Source organism: Schistocerca cancellata, chromosome 9, assembly GCF_023864275.1.
Source record: "Schistocerca cancellata isolate TAMUIC-IGC-003103 chromosome 9, iqSchCanc2.1, whole genome shotgun sequence".
In the NCBI taxonomy this organism is placed as follows: Eukaryota; Metazoa; Arthropoda; class Insecta; order Orthoptera; family Acrididae; genus Schistocerca; species Schistocerca cancellata.
The window spans coordinates 115,461,528-115,483,306 of record NC_064634.1 but is presented as its reverse complement, the minus strand read 5'-3'; positions in this window follow the sequence as shown (position 1 = coordinate 115,483,306).

The window sequence follows — 21,779 nt, the reverse complement described above, 5'->3', positions numbered from 1 at the left end:
TTGTTCTAATGGAATGTTGTCTACTCTGGGGGCCTTGTTTCGACTCAGGTCTATCAGTGCTCTGTCAAACTCTTCACGCAATATCATATCTCCCATTTCATCTTCATCTACATCCATATCCATTTCCATAATATTGTCCTCAAGTACATCGCCCTTGTGTAGACTCTCTATATACTCCTTCCACCTTTCTGCTTTCCCTTCTTTGCTTAGAACTGGGTTTCCATCAAAGCTCTTGATATTCATGCAAGTGGTTCTCCTCTCCAAAGGTCTCTTTAATTTTCATGTAGGCAGTATCTATCTTACCCCTAGTGAGATAAGCCTCTACATCCTTACATTTGTCCTCTAGCCATCCCTGCTTAGCCATTTTGCACTGCCCGTCGATATCATTTTTGAGACGTTTGTATTCCTTTTTGCCTGCTTCATTTACTGCATTTTTATATTTTCTCCTTTCATCAATTACATTCAATATTTCTTCTGTTACCCAAGGATTTCTACTAGCCCTCGTCTTTTTACCTATTTTATCCTCTGCTGCCTTCACTATTTCATCCCTCAAAGCTACCCATTCTTCTTCTACTGTATTTCTTTTCCCCATTCCTGTCAATTGTTCCCTTATGCTCTCCCTGAAACTCTGTACAACCTCTGGTTCTTTCAGATTATCTAGGTCCCATCTCCTTTAAATTCCCACCTTTTTGCAGTTTCTTCAGTTTTAATCTACAGTTCATAACCAATAGATTGTGGTCAGAGTCCACATCTGCCCTGCAAATGTCTTACAATTTAAAACCTGGTTCCTAAATCTCTGTCTTACCATTATATAATCTATCTGATACCTTTTAGTATCTCCATTGAACTCACAAATGGTTTAAATAACATTGTCGACAACCCAAATGAGTTAACAGATACAGTTTTTTCGAACGTTGTTCAAAATTACTGAAGTCCGTTGTTTAAAAAAGTCATTGTAGCAGTAATAAGTGAGGTAGTTGACGCTATTAATTTAAAAAAGAAAAACAATAAATGGTAGTAAACCGTATCAAACAGTATAGTTGAAGCAAAAACAATATCCTGAAAATATAAAGAAAAATAACATTTATTCCGAGGATTCCTTTCATATGTAGCCGTTTCAGTTCAAAAGGCTCCAATTTAGAACAAAATTATCATTTAATATCACTATAAATAAGTCACAAAAACAAACGTTAAGATGTTGTGCCATTAATTTGAAGGAATCGTGCTTTTCTCACGGTCGCTTATACGTAGCACACTCTAGGGATGGGAAACACAAAGAATTTACGCAACTACTCACCAAATAACAAGAACAAAAATGTAGTTCATAAACGACTATTGTAAAAGAATAAGTTAGTTAGGTATGAAACATAGAGAAAACAAAAGCATAGTTTTCTTTCACTAAATTCAATTCAGTTGCATTGAAAATATGATGATTTAGTATGGCTTTATAACTGCTGTATTTAAAGGTTCATTCTCTCAAGATATATACAGTCCATCCACAGCAGGCAACCGCTGGTTCTCGTGTCAGGTGCTAACCTTAGTTCCCCTGTTGTGTGCTGTTGTGGTTGTGCGGACGTAGCTGAGCTGTTTCTGGAGATATGAGTGTTTGAAGTGGACGCCATCACATTGTGGTGGCCACCAGGACATCACCCCAAAAAAGGGTGCAATATGCAGGTGCAAACATTTTCAATATGCCGGCAACCACTAAAAACTTGGTTTCAGATAAAATACAGTTTAAACAGAGTTTAAAAGACTTTTTTGTGGGCAACTCCTTCAACTGTATAGATGAATATCTTAACAGGGACTGCTGGACTAGCTTAAGTAAAAATGTCTGTTAGATTTCAGTTTTGACAGCATTTGGTCACAACAGTCAAGATTAGGTATTTTTTACACGATAAATTTACTAAAAGGCATTACTGCTTTACATTCTGATAGTATATTAATCCTGTAAATATTAGCAGTTCCAGTTCACTGTAATGCATTCACGTATCTCAACAATCTTGTGACAGATTATCAGGGAAGCGATTGTTATATTCAAATATTCTATGTTTTCTACGTTAAACTTTATGACGTGTTGCACACAAACGAGAATCATCTTATTTTTGGGGCTATGGAACTAAAATGAATCTAATCCATTTTATTTTATTTTGTTTTTCACACTAGTTTCTGCGACAATATCACCATATTAGTAGGTTTGCCTCCAAACATTGCATTCTGTGAATAGTTTAGTAATACCTTATTTAACCTTATTTACTTTAAATCACAGTATGGTCTTTTTCGCTTTGTTGTCGTTATTTCCGGAATATTTTCTGTGTTTTTGTTGCAGTTTCTTCGGTATACGGCGTGTTATCTGCAATTATATGCGTGGATCCTATTAAACAAAAATTAAAGTAAGCTTGCAGTTCATTTTAAACACAGAAAATGCAACACTTCCACAACTTCACGCCATCTTGCTGTCCGCGTGTGTCGTGAGAAAGTATCGCATATTGCGAGAAGATTTTATCGGCAGCTCTGACGACTTTTGTTCGATATTTATGTCTATGTATGCGACGGGTGGGTGATTTTATGTGAGCGAGTTGTTCCCGCTCTGTCCCCTGTGTCATCTTTCGTAGAGCTGTAAATAGCGTGTCGTTGAAAAATGTTTTGTTTTCATTTATTACGTTCACTACAATCCTTTGTATGATATAATTTTTTTTATTGATAGTTTTCGGTGTAAACAGTTGTTATGTTTTAGGATGTGTAGATCAGTTTCGATAGTAGTTTGATAGCGCTTTTATCCATTAAGTGTTCTGCAAAAGTGCAATTGTACTGTCATCCTTCAAAGTTCTCATGTCCTCTGTATATCTTATTCGGAAGTTTCTGCCTGTTTGTCCTATGCACTGGGATTGAGAGGAGTTATATGTGAGATGGTGTGTTGCTGCATTGCTGAATTTGTCTGAGAGTTTCTCTGGTTTTTGTTTGTGTTTGATATTAGCCTTCGTTGAACAGTGTTGTTTGTTCTGAATGTTTTCGGGATCCCTTGCCTTTTCATTGTGTTTCAAGACTACAAGACTATTTGCTTTATTATTATTGTGTGGTACTGTGTACCATCTGGTTTTTTTCTGACGTGTTGTGGCCTGCTATATTGTCCATGTGTTCTGCGTCTGTACTTTCAGACCCTTTGTTTGTGCTACTGAGTGGGTGACCATCATCATAATGTTTCATTTTTACCTTGTTGATAAGTTTCCCTATGCTGTCTGTTTTATACACAAAAAATGGTTCAAATGACTCTAAGCACTATGGGACGCCGGTCGGTGTGGCCGAGCGGTTCTAGGCGCTTCAGTCTGGAACCGAGCGACCGCTATGGTCGCAGGTTCGAATCCTGCCTCGAGCATGGATGTGTGTGATGTCTTTAGGTCAGTTAGGTTTAAGTAGTTCCTAGTCTATGGGAGTGATGACATCAGATGTCATTACAGAGTAATTAAGGTTTATATGATATTATAGGAGTGATGAAAGCTGGCTTTCGACCTGGACCTCACTCAACACATCGAAGATGGTTTCGAACAGGGTAAGATATCAGGAGTTGCCTTTGTCGACCTAACAGCTGCATACGACACTATCAACCACAGGAAGTTGCTGAGGAAAATATACCAACTCACCAAGGATTACCAACTAACATCCTTTATTGGTACTCTCCTACAGAACAAAAGATTCCAAGTCTCTCTCCATGGTAAGAAGAGCAGACGGCGCATACAAAAGAATGGCTTACCTCAAGGCAGTGTGCTCATCCCTGTGTTTTTCAATGTTTACACTAATGACCAACCCATAACGAAAAATTCCCTGTTTTTCATCTATGCTGGCGATATTGCAGTGGCTGCTCAAGGAAAGACGTTTGAAGAAGTAGAGGAAAAGTTGACTTCTGCGCTAGATTCGCTAGGCTCCTACTGCAAAGCCAATCATGTAAAGGCAAATCCCAACAAGACTCAGGTGTGCGCATTTCACTTGAAGAACAGAGAAGTTCGGCGGGAACTGGACGTTCCATGGCAAGGCAAACGATTGGAGCATTGTTCAACACCAGTATATCTGGGTGTTACCACTCACCGAAATCTGTCCTTCAAGAAACATTGCCATAACACCTGGCTGAAAGTTATTTCACGGAATAACTTCTCGAGGAAGTTCACATCCACCGCCTGGGGAGGAAGTCCTCCCGGCCTGAGAATTTCGGCTCTTGCCTTGTGTGTGTCCGCTGCAGAGTACGCTTCACCTGTGTGGGGTGCATCCACTCACACCAAACAGGTTGATATTGCAATCAATGAGACCGTCAGAATCTTGTCGGAATGTATGAAGCCAACTCCAGTCGATAAAATCTACCCGAATGTTGGAATAGCTCCCCCCACTATTAGAAGGGCTGTTGCTGCTGATGTAGAGAGGACTAAGCAAACTTACGATCCCCGACATCCACTTCATGACCATCAGGCTGTAGTCCGTCGACTGAAGTCGAGAAAGAGCTTCATCCCCAGGACTCAACCACTAGAGGGAACACCAGAGTCTAACCGCTTCACCGGATCGAAGAGCAAGCTACCACCTGATATCCCTGTAAAGGAAGAGCTAGCTCCAGGAAATGACTTGTCATACCCTATTTGGAGATCGCTGAAACGTCTTAGAGTGGGCGTTCCTCTTTGCAAGACCAACATGCGAAAATGGGGCATTCTTCCAGCTGACGGACATGCATCCTGCGAGTGCAGAACAACACAAGACCCGGTCCACCTCCTAATTTGTCCTCCACTTGAACAACCCTGTGCAACACAGGACTTGGTCGAGGGAAACAACAAGGTCATTGGAGTTGCTACGTTCTGGAAACGATGACCGGACACGAAAATGAATTAAATGAATGAATGAATGAATGAATGAATGAATGATGTTCAGTTTGTGTGAGTGGGGGGGGGGGGGGGGGGGGCGCTCGGACATTTCCGAAAGAACAGGACACCCCGCAGCATCCGCAGCTGAGATACTTTATAATTACGTAAATTGAAGGTGGAGGAGGGATAAGGAATGGAAAGGAAAGGCAAGAGACTATTTATATAAGCGGCATCAGAACTTTCTACGAAATCACCGGCGATGAGTGAAAATATGTGCCGGACCGGGAATCGAATCCGGGATTTCTTGCTTACTAGGCAGTTCCGTGAACCACTGCGCCGCCCACACACAGTTTATCACAACTGCGCAGACTATCTCGACACGCCTCTGGGCCGAACCCCACTCCCACCCAGCGCCACCTACCGGCAGTTCCTGCCCATGTTTTCCATGCTCGCTACCTCGTTATTCCCGCACTGAAGAAGGTGGAGTCGTTGCCCATTGAGGTGAATCAATTATAAGGACGTCGGAAAGAACAGATACCACACACTGATATAATTGGTTCGCCCCGATTGGCAACGGATCCACCTTCTCTAGTGCGGGTACACGATTTCGTTTGACCTCCTGCGGGAATCTCAAAAGTAGCGAGCATGGAGGACATGGACAGGAACTGCAGACAGGTTGGAGTGAGGGTCGGCCGAGAGGCGTGCGCAGGTAGTCCGCGCAGTTGCGAAGAACACTGCCCGGGTGGAACAACTTTAATGCAGCTGCCTACTAAGCAGGCGATCCTTAGTTCGAATCCCGGTCCAGAACACACTTTCACTCGTTACCGCTGATGCACTTGACATCAATAATCCCTTTCTTTTCCTTTCCTCTCTTCCCATCCTCCTTCAATTTATATACAGGGTGGTCCATTGATAATGACCGGGCTAAATATCTCACGAAATAAGCGCCAAATGAAAAAACTACAAAGAACGTAACTCGTCTAGCTTGAATGGGGAAACCAGATGGCGCTATGGTTCGCCCGCTAGATGGCGCTGCCATAGGTCAAACGGATATCAACTGCGTTTTTTAAAACAGGAATCCCCATTTTTATTACATATTCGAGTAGTACGTAAATAAATATGAATGTTTTAGTTGGACTACGTTTTTCGCTTTGTGCTAGAGGGCGCTGTAATAGTCACAAACGTATAAGTACGTGGTATCACGTAACATTCCGCCAGTGCGGACGATATTTGCTTCTTGATACGTTACCAGTGTTAAAATGGACTGTTTACCAATTGCGGAAAAGGTCGATATCGTGTTGATGTATGGCTATTGTGATCAAAATGCCCAGTGGACGTGTGCTATGTATGCGGCTCGGTATCCTGGACGACATCATCAAAGTTCCCGGACCGTTCGCCGGATAATTACGTTATTTAAGGAAACAGGAAGTGTTAAGCCACATGTGAAACGTCAACCACGATCTGCAACATATGATGATGCCCAAGTAGGTGCTTTAGCTGTTGTCGCGGCTATTCCGCACATCAGAAGCAGAGAAACTGCGCGAGAATCGGGAATCTCAAAAACGTCGGTGTTGAGAATGCTACATCAACATCGATTGCACCCGTACCATATTTCTATGCACCAGGAATTGCGTGGCGACAACTTTGAACGTCTTCTACATTTCTGCCGCTGGGCACAAGAGAAATTACGGGACGATGACAGATTTTTTGCACGCGTTCTATTTAGCGACGAAGCGTTATTCACCAACAGTGGTAACCTAAACCGGCATAATATGCACTATTGGGGAACGAAAAATTCACAATGGCTACGACAAGTGGAACATCAGCGACCTTGGCGGGTTAATGTGTGGTGTGGCATTATGGGAGAAAGGATAATTTGCCCTCATTTTATCGATGGCAATCTAAATGGTGCAATGTATGCTGATTTCCTACGTAATGTCCTACCGATGTTACTACAAAATGTTTCACTGCATGGCAGAATGGCGATGTACTTCCAACATGGTGGATGTCCTGCACATAGCTCGGGTGCGGTTGAAGTGGTACTGAATAGCAATTTCATGAAGGTGGATTGGTCGTCGAAGCACCCGAACGTTCACCATATCTGACGTCCTCGGATTTCTTTCTGTGGGGAAAGTTGAAGGATATTTTCTATCGTGATCCACCGACAACGCCTGACAACATGCGTCAGCGCATTGTCAATGCATGTGCGAACATTACGGAAGGTGAACTACTCCCTGTTGAGAGGAATGTCGTTACACGTATTGCCAAATGGATTGAGGTTGACGGACATCATTTTGAGCATTTATTTTATTAATGTGGTATTTACAGGTAATCACGCTGTAACAGCATGTGTTCTCAGAAATGTTAAGTTTGCAAAGGTACATGTATCACATTGGAACAACCGAAATAAAATGTTGAAACGTTCCTACGTTCTCTATTTTAATTTAAAAAACCTACCTGTTAAGAACTGTTCGTCTAAAATTGTGAGCCATATGCTTGTGACTATTACAGCGCCATCTATCACAAAGCGAAAAAAGTGGTCCAACTAAAACACTCATATTTCTTTACGTACTATACGAATATGTAATGCAAAATGGGGGCTCCTATTTTAAAAAACGCAGTTGATATCCGTATGACCTATGGCAGCGCCATCTAGGGGTCCAACCATAGCGCCATCTGGTTTCCCCCTTCAAGCTAGACGAGTTTCGTTCTTTGTAGTTTTTTCGTTTGTGGCTTATTTCGTGAGATATTTGGCACGGTCACTATCAATGGACCACCCTGTATAATTAAGGCTTACGTAGGACAGATGCACATGCGCCGCCAAACACAGTGCATTCGAAACACCTGTATCTGTGGAGATGAAAGTCAACCATTAAACAGGGCACGAAACGTTCGTGTTGATTCTCAGTTGTAGTATCCGAATACCAGACAGCCGTTCCCGAGTACGTGTCGGAATCGATGGCCTCTCGGTGATGTGATGTTTACCGTGAGCGTGAGACCGGTTGTGAGGCCCACGAGAAAGACAGGCCGCGGCGGGTACGTCATGAAGTTAGGCCTGACTCTCTTGCTCGCTTACCTCAGCAGACAAACAACGTTTCTGCAACTGTTAACTCGCAATTGCATGTTTATCTAGAAAAAATGGTTCAAGTGGCTCTGAGCATTATGGGACTTAACATCTGAGGTTATCAGTCCCGTAGAACTTAGAACTACTTAAACCTAACTAATCTAAGGACATCACACACATCCCTGCCCGACGCTGGATTCGAACTTGTGCCCGTGGAGGTCGCGCGGTTCCAGACTGAAGCGCCTAGAACCGCTCGGCCAAACCGGCCGGCTGCCACTGTACAGTCGTGTATTTTTTTGTAGTTCTAGTGATCAATAAGACTCTCTAAAAACATATTTCAGTAGAATATGCAAGTCTCGTTGGTACGTAAACACCCAGTTACGTGTAAACACGATTAAAAACGCATTTCGTCTGCTGAGCTGAGCGAGCGAGCTAGCTCAGGCCTTCCCTCGTGACGTACGCGCCGCGGTCTGTCTTTCCGGTAGGCCTCGGACAGGTTGCAAGTGACGTCAGTTATCACCGAGCAGCAAATAGGGTGCGACATAGCGGAGGCGCGGCGGCTGGCCGCAGGCGCGAGCCACGGACTCGGGGGCACGCCGGCGATGCGCGCACTTCGGCAGTCGACTGCCGTATCGACCAGAGGTGAGGATCTTGGCCGACCAGCAGCCTCGTCGTCTTCTCCCAAAGTTTCGTGTGACTTGAAAGTAGCGCGTCGTCTTTCACGTTTTCAGGCACTGTAATTAATACTCTTAGAGGTTTGGTTGTTGTGACGTGAATTGTTACTTGCCTACGCTAGCCTTGCTTTATCCCTCTTGAGATACGAAACACACCAAGGCTGCACAGTATGTCAATAAACCTACATAAAGGACATCTGTTACTCTCGAAAAAAAAATTAGACCAAATCAGTTACTTTTCTTGGTAACTAACATTCCTTTTCAGACTACTTCGCAGATGACAAGATCTCAAGTCAAAGAATCCGTAGCGTCAAGCTACCAAGTACTGTCTAAATTAGAGCAGTTCATTTAAGCAAGCAGAACAACGGAAATGTACATTATACAGTATTTTAGACGTAAAAATAAAACCAATCGGGAATTTGTCTACAACTTTCCATTAAATGAAACGGAGACCCACTGTAAATGGCACATACCGGAGTGTTACATCGAACAAATTAAGTTATGTATTATTTTTTAGTTATTTTTGTTTCATTTCTGCTACGTATAGAAAATCCCGTGCACCAGAAGCTATAAGCCTTCTACGACTTTTTAACGAAGTCATAAACAAATTCCTCAAAACCACCACATCGAGAATTATCAAAAATGGTAATCTCAGCAGTACACTCGACATCAGTAGCTCAGTAAGGCAGGTGTGCCCTCTGTCCATGCCACTGTTTGCAATTGCAATCCAGCCTGTGCATTACAGCCTAAATAATAATCTTCAAGGGTTGATAATACGTGTTCAGTTGATCGTATGCAAAGCGCATGCGTATGGCGTAGGATTTCTAGTAACGGACGCCAGTGAAACATGAACAAATACGAACTAACATCAGGCGTAAAACTTACCGGAAGTACGTATGTCTGGAATAACCAGTACTGGTCGTGGATTACAAGCTCTCACCCAAGGAGAAATTAAAGAGATTACCAGTAAGAAATGTCTCGTAATATACGACACACAGTTGCTATTAATTACAGAAAAATATTAATATACGAGCCAGTATACAGAACCTAAGTGTTCTTGACTAAATACGGAGGGTGGATTTGGTGAACACCAGCATACCGTGCAAAATAAATTATGTTGCAGAAGTCCTGCCACTGCTGAAAGATGCGGCCGAAAGAATTTCATCTGTTATCGCTCACTTTGCCATCCGCGGCCATATTATCAAAGTGAAACACTGACATTTTTCACAGACAGTAGCGGTTTAAACCTTACTTATTTATACAATAAAGCACAAGCGCTGTACATTTGTAAAACGTACAAGCAATGGAAGAAGTCACCTAGTAACATGGCGGCATCTTTATTTAATGAAATAGCACCGGCCAACCTTGACCCCCCCTTCCAGTAGATGTTCACCAGATCCCAAGCGAATTATACCATCTGAAACTCTTCCTCGTAGAATATCGTTATACTAAAATGAGAACTCCTGAGAAGCAAATAACCAAAATGAAAGAGGTGCACAAGAATATAGTCCAAAATAAAAGTACGAATGTCGTGGCACAAAATCTGGAAGAATATACACGACTCGCTCTTACCCATCGGTATGAGGGTTATATGCTGTTCAGTTGTCAAAGGAAAATTAACAACAAACTCAAGACAATACTCCATTCATTTGGCAGACTATCCGCTGGGTGGCACCTGCAATCTGATTGACCCCGAAGAACATAAACTTCTCTATAGGAATGCAAACAAATATGGCTATCTGTCAGAATACAATTAACCAGTATCCAAAGGAGATCACCAAACATGATAACACCGAAGAGCCTTCTAAATCCAAATGAACAACCTTAACCTTAAATGCAGAAAAATGACACCAACTGGTTAAAGAGACATACGAAATTTTATATATTCTGAAAAAGGGAAAGGAGTGAAGAGGATTTATTGTTGTGTATTGCTACATAAAACCATAAACTACAATAAATTACAATTATTATGAGAAACGTGAATTATTCCTCAAACGAATTGTAATGAGAATACCATGCAAGTGTCACCAAATAATTTACTTCGTTGAGAATTTATTACAGATCTCCATATTGAAGAATAAAATGTGAATGTGTTGTAGAGCTTATAACAATATATGAGATGAGTTTTATTTTCTGACACGTTCTGCTATGTGATATGATTATGTGAAAGTTAAATAAAGTTTTGAAAAGAAGTTTAATCGATAAAAAACCCTAACAAGCCTCTACTAGATACAAAACCCCTCGCGGAACTAACTCATAATAGCGAGATGAGGCGAGACGTTTTGTTTTGGTAGTTCTAGCGGTGTGTTTAGTTACTGTGGTCCGTGCCGGGACTGCAGACATTTAACCCCAGACAAACCAAAATAAATTAATTGCATTATTTTCCGATCAGATATTAAACATTTGTGAATTCCTTTATACGTGTGGGTAAATAAGAAGAAAGGGATGATTTTTTCATCGTGAACAAGCTCTAGGTGTTGATCGATGAGACGATACGGAACAAAAGAAGTCTGTCGTTGTCCGGAAATGCATGGTTTCCATACTAGAAACCATTTATTCCGTCATACATTGTTACAGAGAGTGCGATCTAATACGTGCTGTACCATGCAGCCATTGTTCTGTATGTGTTGAAAGTGGTTTCCATGTGCCTCAACACATGCGTGTAAGCGCCGCAGCATGTTCTCAAACGTTCACATCGACCAGGCTGCATCCGAACAGTGTCAAAGACAGCATGAATGCGCCGCTCCAGTGTCTCCACATCTGGAATGGGCTCTACATACACGATACTTCTGAGATGGCCGCATAACCAGAAATCACGCGGGTTGAGATCCGATGAATGAGCAGGCCATGCAACTGCACCCCTCGTCCGATCCATCGACCAGGAAAGACGCGATTGAGGTATGTCCGAATGTTAACGGCGAAGTGGGCTGGAGCACCGTCATGTAGCAGCCACATAACCTTTCGAATCACCAATGCCACTTCTTCCAGCAGAGAAGGCGAATTCACCCGCGAGAAACGCCAAAATACGGTCGCCAATTATGCCGGCCCACACATACCGGCAGCACCGATGCTGATGATTAGTTGTCACCCTATCATTGGGTTTCTGCATACTATCTCACAGATGACTGTTATGAAAGTTGACGATACCACTCCGCGTAAAGATGGCCTCGTCTGTGAAAAGGACGGATGATACAAATCCCGGAATCGAGGTTGCCTGGTGAAGAAACCAGCGACAAAACTGTTCCCGATGTGGAAATTCTGTCGTTAGTAAGCCCTGCACACGCTATAACTGATAAGGATGGTAACAATTGTCATGGAGAATGTTCGACACGGTCGTCTGGCTTACCCTGTATTGGGAGGGGGGAACTGCCTGGTACTGACACGGCTGTTGCCTTCCACATTGTTAATGACATTTTCCTTTTCTACAAGTATGGCGTCCGGACGTTTCGGTTAAGTCCTTCATGATTTGCTGCTTCCTGAAAAGACTCTGTCTCAGAAAAATGGCGAAACACTGTTGCAAACATTGAATGGTGTGGTTGTTGTCGGCGGGGATCTGTCTCATCATACAATCTTGCTGCCTGTCACCCGTTGTCATTTGCCTATCTGTAAGTACACACAATGTCTCGATTCGAATACGGAACCATTGTGTACAACGATGTATCACGTCTACTACAATGTGAGTCAGCAAGAGAAGTGAATCTGACACAACATTACCAATTAGTATGGGTGGAGAGGAGTCTAGGGCATGACGTATGAGGAACAGTGCCACCCTCTAGGGAGGAAACCATGTATACTGTAACGGTGGCTGCTTGGTACAGAGCATATTAGACCACAGTCTCTAAAACGAAGTATGATTGAATAAATGGTCCTGTAGCACGGAAACCGCGCATTTCCGGACCTAAGCTCATTAGAGCTTTTTTGTTTCGTAAACTCTAATCGATCAATCGCTAGAGTTTGTATAAGGTGGAAAAAATGACCCTGTATATTGTTTATACCGATTTCAGTCCTAGAGTAAACAAACGCACACTCAGTGAATAGACGTTGTAAACTAAAGGAAATAGTCCTTACTCCTCTGTAAGTTGGCTATAATCTCGCACCTTACAAGCACTCATCTACATACTTTGCCGTGATCTACAACCGCAATTAGGTATCATTTGATAGGTTGTACATCGTATATATGAATATTTAAAGGAGACTGACATTGTCACGTACGCCTTCTAAACAATTGTTAACGCTTTTGCATGAAAGATGACGGAGTGTCTCCATTATCAAAACGGCGTAATGAATGATTGCCTATCATGGTATAGGTTGAAACGCCAGTGGAGATGAAACGGCAGGCGGTACTTAAGCCCTTGGGTGGAAAAAACCCCGCACTGATGTGCTGGTCCTGCTTGCCACAGAAAGTAGCCAAGACGAACAGTCTGGACACCTCGGCGCGGAAACATAATACAGCGACGACTGGCCGGTTGTAGCTAGGCCGGAAGGAAAATCTTGGACGCAGCTGAGAGGAACGAGGAAGCTTCACCTCGGAAATCACTCAGGCTGGATTATTTCCGCGGATTTTAGTGAGAAGCGCACCATTGTGGGGGTATAGGTATTTCCACGCAAAGTTTCCGCTCTGGACGACAAAAGACTAAAATATGGTTGATCGGCGTTCGGAAGAATCTGTAGAGAGGGAGAACATTCCGTGGTTTCGAGAATTTGTTTTCAGAGTTATGAGGGTGGGGAGCCGAACCTTGCTGGGGAGCTTACATGGCAAGGTAAGAAGCTAAAGCACTGCCCAACACCTAAATACCTTGGGGTTGTACTTGACAGAACGCTTTCCTTCAAGCAGCATTGCCACAACACCAAGGCTAAAGTCTGCTCGAGGAATAACATCATCCGCAGGCTGACAAACTATGAATGGGGAGCTCAACCATCAGTACTGAGAACATCAGCACTTGCTCCGTGTGTTTCTGCATCAGACTATGCAGCGCCAGTATGGGAAGCATCTGCACGTACTAAACAGGTTGATGTAAGTGTAAATGAGACAATGCGAATTGTTACAGGCTGTCTCAGACCCACACCAACGGGTAATTTGTACCTACTTGCTGGAATTGCCCCATCCAAGATCAGAAGGCAGGTGGCAGCAGACACTGAGAGAACAAAGAAAGAAACAGATTCTCGACACCCACTGAATGGGCACGTCACTCAGGCTCAGAGGCTTAAGTCTAGAAATAGCTTTATTGCAAGAACCAAGATCCTTGACGGTTCACAGGAAGATAATAGAGTTCGTAAATGGGAGAATGAACAAACCGCACTGCAGATAATACCAAAAGAGCAAATGGCACCTGGAAACAAACTTCCTTATACACTGTGGAGAATACTAAATAGGCTGAGGGCTGGTGTACCCAGATGCAAAATAATCTGTGCAAGTGGGGACTGCTGGCTAACGATGACGACGTTCTTTGCGGATGCGGAGAGGTACAAGACGAGGCACATCTGCTCATGTGCCGACTACTGCCCGAGCCCTGCAGTTTTAGTGACCTGCTACAAGCCAACGACAAAGCCGTAGCGGTGGCTAACTACTGGAAATATAAAAAATGATCAGGACGCGGAAAAGTAAAGTAAAGTAAAGCGCTGGAGAAAAGAGGTCTTCCGTTTTGAGCGCCCATGTGTGACGGTCGCTCAGTATCAGCTTTGTTGGTACAGACCGACTTGCTTGCTGTGTTTGATCTCAGGAGAGTTTATAGTTAGAACGGTTAGGCACTGTACTGTTGCGAAGTTACACGATTCTGGACTTCGCCTTCGGGTTGGAAGTCGTCGTTGAGTACGTAGCGTTCAGGGTTTGAGACACTTCTTCTGCTTATAGTTACGTTAAGACATTATTTGGACTCCGTCCTTGTGACTAGGATTTCGCGTTTCTCGTTTGTAGAACACAGAGAGGAGAAGACAGCATTAGAATATATTAGTCGGAGGAGCGCCTTCTGCCGTCATAGTGTTTGAAAGAGTTTATTTTGTGGCTGGAGTTCTTCCATCGTCGCAGACGAGTATGAGAACCATCACTCCGACGCACTGGACGCATTGCTGACTGCTTCGACTTATTAGGGCTATAAAGCTAAACAGCTGTGATCATGTTAGTTTATTTCCACTGAGGTTCCACACCACCGTCCATCATCCTTGAAGGTAGTGTCTTCTCGTGTTTGGTATGTAGATGATATCAGTCATTTTACGTTATTTATGTTATATCGCGTGGCCAAAAAAAGGGAGCGGAGTTGGGCAATTGATCAGCAGTTTTAGATAGGAAATAGACATGTGTAATAAAGGATTGTTTTTTAACCTACAATAAATGTATAATAAGAAACTACGTTTATTATTTGCTACTATTAGTTGCCTTAATCATTCATTTATGTTCAGGTTGTAATTTATACGTTAATGAGCATTAAGAGATCCTAAGATCTGCTTCAGGAGGATAGGCTGACAGGGCCAAATCATCATTTTAGCGTTCATTATTCTCCGTTGCGCACATCAATTTTACAACCCCCTGGAGTAGCATCTTGGACCTCAATTAAGTATTTCGATATTTTCTAGCACGAATGACACACCGAGGCACACTAAAACAATGAAAAATCTTCTGTGATTGTGCTAATCCTCGTGCTAAAAATTAAATCACTTATTTTTTGTGTCGAATCTCACTTTACAGTCTTTTCTCTGTCCTACTATAAGTACTCATGCTCTACGGAAGTGTGTGAAGTTCCTTCGCGTCCTGCAGTTTAACGTAGGGGCAGTTACCGCTAAAAGGCGGCGACAAGTTCACAAATTCAAATGGCTCTGAGCACTATGGGACTTAACTTCCGAGGTCATCAGTCCCCTAGGACTTAGAACTACTTAAACCTAACTAACGTAAGGACATCACACACATCCATGCCCGAGGCAGGATTCGAACCTTCGACCGTAGCGGTCGGGCGGTTTCAGACTGTAGCGCCTAGAACCCCTCGGCCACCTTGGCCGGCGCGGCGACAAGTATTTAGAGAAGGAGTCCGTCGTTGCTGTTACAGCACACATCTTATAGATTATACTGAGCAGCACCGTAGTTTCATAGTTTGTCCGTTGTCCATCGTTTTTACTGGTCACATATATATGTGGCATCCTAATCACGGAAAACCACGGGAGGCGCACCGAAGATTTCAGTTATCTGTCTTATATAAAGACACGTCGTTGTTTAACATTGTTACCAAAACACTCGAAGAGTGTGGTATTTGACCAATTTAATAACATATTTTAATATAAACACATCAATGTGACCACCACCTAAATTCGACACCAACGTGTAATAACTACGCACAGACGGCAGATGGCAGCATTCTAGTCCAATCCACGAACGATGGCGGTTAGCGCATGTCGAGGCAAGGACTCGGATTGCATTGTTGACGATTCCAAGCGACAGTTACAGTACGCGCATGTGCGTGCTTTCCGCTTGAAGAATGCGTATATACTGTAAATTATGTCTCTCACTTGCTGGTGCAGAACTTGTCATTTAACACAACAGTCAGTGATGACAACTCGCAACAAATGGAACCTAAACAACTCACTACGATCACGTTTAATGCTCGCATGAGTTTCGGCATTCACAGTAGTGCGCTCAGAACATGCTGGACTTTCATTGGCTGTTGGAGAATACGTGACGTAGGTGCGCAGAACAAACCTAAACTCGACCGCCATCATTTGTGACCAATTACAGCAGGGAGGGAGGGGGGGCGGGTTAAAAATATTGGTGGGAGGGGAGGGGGGGGACAGAAAAATCATTGCAGTCGTAATGCGGAAACGGAGCGGAGCTATTCATTTGACATCGAAAAGGGTATGAACATGGGCTTCCGGGACACCGGACCAAGGGTGGCAACATTTCCAAAACGGCTAAGTCTGTAAACGCTTTGCGTTCCGTTGAGGTTAAATATACCGTGCATGGCAAAATGGCGCTGTCCAAAAGTAGCACCGAGGCAACTGTGATGCACCAGGGCCATAGCATAGATGATAGGGTGAAGGTCGGCTGCAGAGATGTCAACGGGCCAATAGACGCGCAACTGTTGAGTAACTGATCGCCCAGACGAACCATGAGTGTCTCTACACGACTGTTCAGAGAACGTTGCTGCATATGAGCCTCCGCAGCAGGCGCCTGGTTGGTGCACCAATGCTGCCTGCTGTTCATCGGCAGCGAAGGCTGGAATTTGCACCCCAGTATCACAAATGGACGTCCACTGAGTGGCAATAGGCGGCTTTTTCAGATGACTCACGTTTCATACTCCATCGGACAGATGGCCATTGGCGTGTTAGGCGTGAAACGTTTGAAAGCAGACATCATGCAACGATAGTCGGGAGGGTCTAGGCCGGAGTAGGAAGCGTTAAGATTTGGTGAATGTTTTCGTGGCATTCCGTGGGTGATCTCGCCCTTCTGGATGGCACAGTAGATCAGCACAATTACGCATCTATCCTTGGGGTCCATGTCCATCCCTACATGCAGTTTGTTTCTCTTCAGCACGATGGCAGCTACGTGCTTGACAATGCAAGGTGTCATGCATCTCGCAGTGGGCGTGCATGGTTCGAGGAGCACCAGGATGAATTTACCGTCCCCCTCTGGCCCGTAAACTCCCAGGATTTAAGCCCAATCGGGGATCTGTGGGACAACCTCCGTGACGGGCAGTTGGGAATGCTGGTGCAGCTGGCCACAGCACTGTAAATTAATGTCTCCACATCCCTGTTGATACCTTGCAGAACCCTACTGACTCTTCCTGCACGTCTCGGAGCGGTGTGTGCAGCAAAATGTGGTTATTTAGCCTTTTGATAGGTGCTATAATTAAAGTGACTCAGTTTATTATATAATATGTAATATATAAATCGGAAACGTTGTTAACAAAAATTCCGAAAAGAAGCGACAGATTTACTGCAGATTTTTAAGTGACACTGTAATGAACATTTTGACGGGCATAAGCTGTATATGTGTTATATGAACACACACACATACACTACTGGCCATTAAAATTGCTACACCAAGAAGAAATGCAGATGATAAACGGGTATTCATTGAACAAATATATTATACTAGAACTGACATGTGATAACATTTTCACGCAATTTGGGTGCATAGATCCTGAGAAATCAGTACCCAGAACAACCACCTCTGGCCGTAATAACGGCCTTAATACGCCTGGGCATTGAGTCAAACAGAGCTTGGATGGTGTGTACAGGTACAGCTGCCCATGCACCTCCATCACGATACCAAAGTTCATCAAGAGTAGTGACTGGCGTATTGTGACGAGCCAGTTGCTCGGCCACCATTGACCAGGCGTTTTCAGTTGGTGAGAGATCTGGAGAATGTGCTAGCCAGGGCAGCAGTCGAACATTTACTGTATCCAGAAAAGCCCGTACAGGATCTGCAACATGCGATAGCGCATTATCCTGCTGAAATGTAGGGTTTCGCAGGGATCGAATGAAGGGCAGAGCCACGTGTCGTAACACATCTGAAATGTAACGTCCACTGTTCAAAGTGTCGTCAATGCGAACAAGAGGTCACCGAGACGTGTAACCAATGGTACCCCATACCATCACGCCGGGTAATACGCCAGCATAGCGATGTCGCAGGCGGTCCTGTCTGTGATGCAGCGTCAAAGGTGACCGCAGCGATGGTCTGCGAGCTGATGGTCCATGCTGCTGCAAACGTCGTCGAACTGTTCGTGCAGGTGATTGTTGTCTTGCAAACGTCCTCATCTGTTGACTCAGGGATCGAGACGTGGCTGCATGATCCGTTACAGCCATGTGGATAAGACGCCTGTCATCTCCAATGCTAGTGATACAAGGCCGTTGGGATCCAGCGCGGCGTTCCGCATTACCCTCCTGAGCCCACCGATTCCATATTCTGCTACCAGTCATTGGATCTCGAGCAACGCGAGCAGCAATGCCGCGATACGATAAACCGCAATCGCGATAGGCTACAATCCGAACTTTATCAAATCGGAAACGTGATGGTACGCATTTCTGCTCCTTACACGAGGCATCACAACGACGTTTCACCAGGCAACGCCGGTCAACTGCTGTTTTTGTATGAGAAATCGGTTGGAAACTTTCCTCATGTCATCACATTGTAGGTGTCGCCACCGGCGGCAATCTTGTGTGAATGCTCTGAAAAGCTAATCATTTGCATATCACTGCTTTTTATTCCTGTCGGTTAAATTTCGCGTCTGTAGCACGTCATCTTCGTGGTGTAGCAATTTTAATGGCCAGTGGTGTATAAACCGGAAATGTCGTTGCCTAAAGTCTCGAAAAGTTCGTGACCGATTTACTTCAAATTTTTACGTGATACTCTATTGAACATGTGGACGGAAATATTCTGTATATTTTTGAATATCTACAATATGTAAAATATATGTAATATGTAAATGGGAAACATTGTTACCAAAAATCCCGAAAAGTTCTTGAGAGATTTACTTCAGATTTTTACGCGTTACACTAATAGAAATTCAGTCCGATATGTAATACTGAAAGAAATTGTAATGGTTTTGTGTTTAAACCGACTGCAGGAAAATGTGTGGTTTCGTTTTCTTTTGTGGAAGCCCTTTGAACTACGATAGCAAGGCATGAAAACCATTAGACAAGTAACCGTTTCTCACATATATATTTTTTGTCCTTAAATATGATTTGAAACAAAAATTGTGTATACAACAACGTGTTCTTCGTTGCCGTCGCTTTTAACAGAATATAGGAAAGGTAAATTTATGGCTTACCACAATATAGAGTACTATCATGGAATCTGAATCGTCCGAAACAATATAATTCTACCCGTTAGCAGATTAAATCCATGCAAAATACTGTCACTGAAGCTAATATACTCGCAGTTCCAGCAGCTGAAGAGGTCCCTCTCTTGTACACCGTATGATCACAACCGACTTACCCATTCTTGTTAAGCGAGGTCAGTTACCAATGAAGGTTTCGTCTGGAATAACAGTAAATAAGGCTGAAGGTCAGAAGGGGGTAAGAGGGCTGTGAATGGGGGGGGAGGAGGGTGGGAGAGGGAGAAGTGGTAATAGAGAGTAGGGAGGGGGAGAGTTGGCACAGTGAAGGGGGGAAGGAATTTTGGATGCATATCGAATTCTCATGTATTTACAAATGCGAAGCATTGCCGGGTTTGGTAGTACAGTAGGCCTCTATGACCAGTAAGGTGATGTGCAAGCCGCAGGGATGCAATTAGAAACGTATATCGCTAATACGTCTCCACCGCACTCGACAGAGTGTGATTTACGTTGCGCCCGAGGGACTATCCAATAACGTACTACCAATCTGAGAAGCATACAAAACGGGATGTTGAATTCCATGTTAATTGTATCGTGAAAAGGCTTATACGAGCAATTTTTAGGAGCTAAATCGATAAAAATCGAATGTCTTCGGCCGGTATCGTTTCTTTTCTCGTCGCTACCGCTCTCAGCAGACATTATTTCCAACTCAGTTGCATAAGCATTTCAGTGACCGTCGACTGCAAGTTTCACTTCACTAAAAAAAATGGTTCAAATGGCTCTGAGCACTATGGGACTTAACATCTATGGTCATCAGTCCCCTAGAACTTAGAACTACTTAAACCTAACTAACCTAAGGACATCACACAACACCCAGCCATCACGAGGCAGAGAAAATCACTGACCCCGCCGCGATTCGAACCCGGGAACCCGGGCGCGGGAAGCGAGAACGCTACTGCACGACCACGAGCTGCGGGCTCACTTCACTAAAGATTGTGTTGTCTGCTAATGAAGTCGGCAGCGACCAGACATCAATCCATCAAGGGGACATAATATGTCCTATACCGCCAACGTTAAATTATCGAATTTTGTGACCCATTGTCTTGGAAACTTTTTCAGATACCAACTTACAATTTTCCATAATTATTTAATGCACCTTTCTAGATACACTGAACTAGAATTATTACTAAAATTGTATTGTGGGGCATCTTATTTTTTTCCAAACACTCAATTTTTTGACAGAATTTTGTAAATAAATAAACATAAAAACAAAACAACTCGGGTTATTTTAATTATTCTGGTTCCATATGTGATGTATCTCACACTTGGCACGCTGTGAAAATTTCGTGTCTCTACCATCAGTACTTTTCTAGAAAATGGGTCATTTATTGCAAAAAATGTAGTTAAAAGATATTGAAGTTTAAAACTTTTTTATTAGAAATTATAATACAGACTTACATTTCTGCGTCTTTTATGCACTAGAATTGCCCTGGCCCATAGTCTGTGTCTTCTTCAGTATCACAACAGCCCAGTGCTTGCCTCCTCCTTTTCTTTCTTGCCTCTTGTGTCATTTGCTGAGCAGCTAACTGTGCTTCACTACACGAAGCTCATCCAGTTCCTGCAGTCCTTTAGCTGTGTTCTGTCCAAATTTTACCACTAACTTCTCCGCAACCTTAAGTCTTTCATAATTCCCACCATTAAAAGTTGTTACAGCGTCAGACACTGCTAACCTTAGAGTAATAAGGCCAACAAATACGTTTTTAGGCACACGGAACCACAAAACATTATTGAAGGACTCATTCACGTTCTGGGTCTTCCCACGTGAACACTTCCTTAGTAGCTCAGGATTTGCCAAATCTCTGTAAATAGGTTTGATTGCCTCCATTACTGCCGAAGGAAGAGAATGTTTATGTGTAAATTCATGCAGGGTGCCAGAAAATTCAGCTTGTCTATATTTACACCAAGTATTTGGTGTTAATTTACCCTCGATATGTTGGCGAAAATACATGTTTAATTCCGGAGGTACGCATAAAATATCATCCGAAATTCTGCAAAACGCATTTTCTGTAAATTATTTCGAGCAGTTAGTTCATGAGCCCACGCGAATAGTAAATGGCTGTGAAAACACACTTGACCTCTTAGCAACAAATAATCCTGAGTTAATAACGAGCATCAAAACCGATTCAAGGTGAAAAATAAATCTCCGCAGAATGTTTATAACAACTAATGAATACTCAAGATAAAAGAAAACGCAAACCAAAAAATACCAAGCATTGCATGAATACTTCGAGGATATATAAAACATGTTCCTGTTATTCATGAACAACAATTACACCAATAAAAACAGGAAACTCTTGCCTTTGATCATGATAAGAGTGTTTTATTGAGTACACAGTAACAACAATAATTATACAGATTTTTTATATATTTGTGCATGTTAACT